The sequence below is a fragment of the Colobus angolensis genome, unplaced genomic scaffold, assembly GCF_000951035.1.
Source record: "Colobus angolensis palliatus isolate OR3802 unplaced genomic scaffold, Cang.pa_1.0 Scaffold81, whole genome shotgun sequence".
Classification (NCBI taxonomy): Eukaryota; Metazoa; Chordata; class Mammalia; order Primates; family Cercopithecidae; genus Colobus; species Colobus angolensis.
Window position 1 is genome coordinate 10,320,881 of NW_012121932.1, and position 5,868 is coordinate 10,326,748.

General features: G+C 41.0%; 1 protein-coding gene across 2 annotated transcripts in view; it reads left to right on the forward strand.

Annotated features, from left to right (window-relative positions):
* Positions 1-817: 817 nt before the first annotated feature.
* Positions 818-5,868, forward strand: part of DISP1 (dispatched homolog 1 (Drosophila)) — a 214,850-nt gene continuing 209,799 nt past the window's right edge. The window contains exon 1 of one of the 2 annotated variants that reach the window (XM_011929485.1): positions 818-901. The gene's annotated coding sequence lies outside the window, so the exon portion shown is untranslated. The remainder of the gene's footprint in view (positions 902-5,868) is intronic. The other variant, XM_011929484.1, reaches the window with a different exon arrangement.

A 5,868-nucleotide genomic window follows, 5' to 3' on the forward strand; every position in this document is an offset into this window, starting at 1 on the left:
CTGTCCTTTAACTCTTATTCATCATGTATTTCAGTCTCAATTGAAGAGTCATTATTTCTAGAAAGCCTTCTCTGCCCAGCTCCCTACATGGCACCGTTCCCTACAGCACCACCAGAGTGCCTCTAACACTTGACGGTTTCATTGCTTACATATTTGTGTTTCTGTGCATAAGCTTCCCCAGGGAGCCGCCGCTGTTTATTCTATAGCTAGCTTTATTTATTTATTCATTTATTCTATAGCTAGTTTTATTCTATAGCTAGATTTATTCTATAGCTACTTCCTCGCCCTGAGTGTAAGCTCCAGGAGAGCTGGGGCTGTCCTCTGTTCACTCTATCCCCAGTCCCTACAGCAGTGCCTGGTTGTTCACAGGCCATATACAGCAGTGATAATAATGTGAATTATCGCACTGTCTTGCGGAGTGATTTACTTCTGTTTTTACTTATATCAACTTTTAACTAGATTGTGAGGACAGAGGTCAGTGTCTGAGTCATCTTGTGCCTCACTGGTCTTGAGCAGAATAGACGCCTGGTCAAGCATTTGCACACTGGTCGATGGATACACTAGAAAGAGCAGGAGCGCGAAAGGGAATTTTTTTGGCGCCTGCCTCGCCCTTTCAAGCCAAGCTCCCCTGCCCTCTGCCCCTTGCCCGCCGCCCGCCGCCAGCTATCCCTCTCCCGGGGAGCAGTAGCCAAGCGAGGCCGGCTGGCCGGGAACGGGCGGGGGGCGGGACTTCCGGTCCCGCTCGCGACGCGGACCGCGCCAGGCGGAAGCCCAGCTCCGGGCCAGGATCTGAGAGCCCGGACTGGAGGTGAGTTCTCAGCCGGAACGTTGCAGGCACTTGTTTCCTCAGTGGATGCTTTTCGGCGTGCAGCCGCCCGGCACCGCGGGACTGGGAGACCGGGTAGGGACGGGAGAGGCGGCACCTCCCGCGCGTGTGGAGGGAAAGCCGGGACCCCAGGCGTGCGAGAAGGGCCAGGACTGAGAACGGGGAACCAGGAGAGCCCTAAGGGCAGCCGTGAGGGGCTGGGGAGGGAGGCACCGGGGACCCTGAGGCCAAAGAGGCCCTGAGACTGGAGGTGGCGGATGACATGGGGCAGAGATGCATCCTGGAGGAAAGTAGTCATTCGTGGGGGGGCGTGTCCCGGGTCCTGGCGGATTGTCTGCGAGGGTGGCATGAGATGGCAAAGGTTGGCTTCCAGGGAGAGGTTAGAGAGGAGGGAGTCAGTCCTTCTCTGCGGGTCGTAGATGAGAAGGGCGTCTTGACTTTAGGAGCCAGAAAGATGACCAGCCGCCTATTGGATGCTGAACTCCTACTGCTTCATTTGCATTTCATGCACTTTTTTTTTTTTTAAGAAATATATCCCGCTCCGCGCGTGTGGATTTCGGGAAAATATTGTATATTCCTAGGGACCGCTTGAAGTCTTGCTTCACCCAGATTCTGCGTTTCTTTGTCAAACTGATAGTAGTTAAAAGTTCTCTTCACCCAAGGAAGCCAACCAAAATTTTCCTTTTGAACTCTTCTCTACCCTGCAGAGTTTAGCTTGTCTTATTTCCTTTGTCATGGGATGAACTAAATGCTTTTAGAATTATGGTGATAATCACATGGAAAGCCAGTGCTGTCAATGTTTGCAGTTGCAACTCATTGTTTTTCTGCCCAACTTTTTAACACATTTCTCCTAAAAGTTATTTTGTTGGATTTAGTCTTTTAGTTTAACCAGTAAAGGCAATTTTACATCAGGGTGCAGCAAATTACTAGCAGTTCTTAAGATTTTACTGTTCCTTTTTATTTCTGCTATAAGGAGAATATATATATATATATATATATTTGCCATTATCAGTGTTTTTAAAAAATATTGGTAACCCAAGATCTGTTGTTACACGCACATTAGCACATTTAGTTTTCCCCAGTGGCCAGTGTTTGGTATGTGGGCTCATTATTAAAAGGTAATTATTTAGTTATTATTTACCTTGTATTTATGTTTTATTGGATGTGATTAATATGTGCTTCCTAATCTACATAATATAGTATCTCAGTGTAATTAGAAAGGAGTAGATGGTAGGTGAATTGGATTTTTGCCACAAAGTGGGAAGAATCATAACACTGTCATTGGTGAAGGGTGAGAGCTGATGATTGCTTTGTGTGTTTCGGGTGTTTCATATTTCAAATGTTAGACGTTTTTGTTTTAAAAATTACTGTATTATTACAGGTAATTTTTAGATCTGATTTGGTGGTTTGACTTGAACTAATTCAGGAAAACTAGAACATTTTATATTTATTGGTACTGTGATGTCTTGCTAGCTTGTAAATTCTTGATGGCCTTGAATATCTATGCTTTAGTGAAATACACAGTTATAATGTCCTTATGTTTAGGAGGACTGCTGGTATTTACAAGTGTAAAGCAAGGCCTAAACATAAACAGTGCCTTAATATGTAAATGAGCATATTGAATAAGTTTTCAAATTACAAAATGAAGAGATAACACTGATCTCTAAAGTAATTGAATTAACTGTCATGTTAATTTCTGTATATGTCTCAATTTAATCTTATTTCTTTAAGTAGACAATATTGTTTGTCTGATAAGGCTTGATTTTATTTTTCTTCCGCCTTTTCCCACGGTTTTTGAGAAATAAAGCACTTGAGAAAGCATGCAAGTCTTTAGACATTAGTTCATGGTTGGAGGAAGTGCTCATTGTTGAAACACAAGAGCACTTGCCCTCTTGGGCAAGTTGGGCTAGCTATATATGTGAATGGTATGTTGAGGTTTGATTGCCCTATATTCTGGAAAATCTTTGGAATTGTATTCTTTCTTCTAATTGTTTAGTAAATTTAGCTTTCTGTCTAGGTAAATTATTTTTGTTATTTCGTAGGATTTAGATGTATTTTACAGTTTAACCAATAATGGCAGTTTTCGATTAAGTACAGTGAACTGCTGGCTATTTTATAGATTCACTATTTCTTTTTATTTCTGAAATATGTACAGTGTCTGTATTGGAAGAACTATCAAAATAGGTATAACCAAAACACTGTCTTCATATATACATACATTTGTCTTCCTTAATCTTTAGTTTGTGAAATATGAAGTAATTTGCTAAGTTGAGCTCGTTGGTTCTGTGCTCTTTGGTTATCAATTTTCTTATTATATAGTACGTTCTCAATTATCTGCATACTCTAGTTAGAAAGCCATTTCCCGCCACTTGATAGAATCAAGAATATTTGTTACAATGGGGAAGTACAGTTTTTGGACAAGGAGCTACCAAAAAGTGCTGATCTGCTAACTTATGGTCCAGCTGCTGCACTGCCTCTGATGAAAAGCATGGCCCTTAATGAGGTTAACTCACACAGGGTTGACTGCTTTTAGTATCACTTTCTGTCCTTTTCCTCTGGTGAGTTAGACCTTTTCTCCAATAGTGACCAAGATGACTTGGGTCTCAGAGTGACTCAAAAGGGGATGAGTCACTGCAGTCCTGTTAGTAGGGCCCTGTCCATTCTGCTGAATGTGATCCCATAAATCTTGGCACATTTTCCGGCCTCTAGGCATGTAGTTATGACTGTGAACCTCTTGTTTAGGTTGTTGTTTTAAAAATACTTTTAACACTAAATCATAATTTGTTGGATTATATAAATAGACTCAGTTTTGCTTTGAGTGAGGCATCACGTGACACTATAGATGAACTCTTCTATTAAAGTGATAGGCTGTAACTCACAATGGCAAATATTGTAGAAAACACACTGATTGCCCTTAACCTTTGTTGTTATTATTAGTTTTGTTTTTAATTTTGAGAGCCTAAGGAATAGAAGAACTATTGGATAAATGATTTGCATGGGGGGTGGGGGAAGTTGACCACTACCAGTGACATACTAGGGGTCTTGATGGTGGGAGCTGTCTGCTATAGTTGGAAAGAGTATTTTAGCACTGAGGTTTAGAATTGCCAGCTCCTGGTGATAATACAGCAGAAAGACTTTTAGTTGGTTTTATTACAGTTTTTAAATACCACACAGATGATGCACTCCTTGGTTACCTGCAGGTGGCTGGAAGGGGAATCCTTCCCACCTCTTGTGTGAATGACCTGGTGGAGCCTCTTGAAGCAAAATAGTACCAGTTTGATTTTCACTGTGTTAGTGTATCATTATGGTTCTGTGGAGAAACAGACCATTATCACATATATATGTGTATTTGTTAAAGAGATTTATTGTAAGAAATTGGCTCATGCAATTTTGGGAGTTGGCAAGTGCAAAATTTGTAGGTCAGACCAGCAGGCTGGAAATTCAGGCAGGAATTGATTCTGTAGTTTTGAGGCAGAATTCTTTCTTCTTTGGGAAACGTCAGGTTTTGCTCTTAAGGCCTTCAGCTGAGTAGATGAGTCCTACCGACATTATGGAAGGTAATCTCCTTTACTTAAAGTCAACTGATTATAGACATTAACTGCATCTACAAAATATGTTTATAGCAACACCTAAATTGGTGTTTGATTAAATACCTGAGTGCTATAACCTAACCATGTTGACACATAAGGCTGACCATGACAGCATTTAAAATACTTTTGGTGTATTAAACTAATATGGGCATATAAAATGTTGCATAGTCAATAGGAGATTATTGATATGGTTTGGCTCTGTGTCCCCACCCAAATCTCATGTCGAACTGTAATTCTCAGTGTTGGAGGTGGAGTCTGGTGGTAGGTGATTGAATCATGGGGGTGGTTTCTAATGGTTTAGCACCGTCCCTCTAGTGCTGTCTCATGGTAGAGTTCTCACAAGATCTGGTTGTTTAAAAGTGTGTAGCATCTCCCCCTGTGCTGGTCCTTTCTCCTGCTCCATCCATGTAGGATACACCGGTTTTCTCTTTGCCTTCTGCCATGATTGTAAGTTTCCTGAGGCTTCCCCAGCCATGCTTCCTGCACAGCCTGTGGAATCGTGAAATTAAATTAATTGAACCTCTTTTCTTTTTAAATTATCCATTCAGGTAATTCTTTATAGCTGTGTGAGACTGGACTAATAAAAGTATCGAAATTCATAGCCCAGTTACTTTTTAAGGGATTTAAAAGCAGTGAAAACCTGGGTTTTCATCATGCCAAAGAATGGAAAATGGACAATGTAATGGCCCCTCCACTCTCTGACATTTAAAAGTTACTCTCTTTTTGTGGTTTTAATATGTTATATATATATATACACACACACACATGCATCTTTGTGGGTTTTTTTGTTTTTTTTTTTTTGAAACAGTGTCTCGCTGTGTTGCCTAAGCTGAAGTGCAATGGCACAATCTCGGCTCACTGCAACCTCTGCCTCCTGGGTTCAAACAATTCTTCTGCCTCAGCCTCCTGGAGTAGCTGAGATTACAGGTACTGGCTACCACGCCTGACTAATTTTTGTGTTTTTAGCAGGGACGGGGTTTCACCCTGTTGGCCCAGCTGGTCTTGAACTCTTGACCTCAAGTGATCCACCTGTCTCAGCCTCCCAAAGTGCAGGGATTAGAGGTGTGAGCCACCGTGCCCAGCTAATATGTTGTATATATATATTTTTACTTTAAGGTGTTTAAAAACGTTTTTAAATTTTGTAACTATTTTTTTAAATTTTATGCTCTTGCTAATCTTTCTGCCTAAATATTTAGATTTGGGAATTAGTTTTGTGCTTATTTAGCCTGATTCCTCTCATTTATGTTCACCAAAAGGGTCCCAGAAAGATAATTTACCCAGGTACCATACCTAGTAAAAGAACCAGAATTTGAGGCCAGATCTCTTTGTTTCCAATCCAGTGCCCTTTCTGTTACAAAAGTAGTTATAGTTAAGTGAAGCTAATCAAGGGCAAATTTTCTGTAAGGAGGGTGATTTTGAGTCTCTATTTAAGGGAGTATGAATTGATTGTTA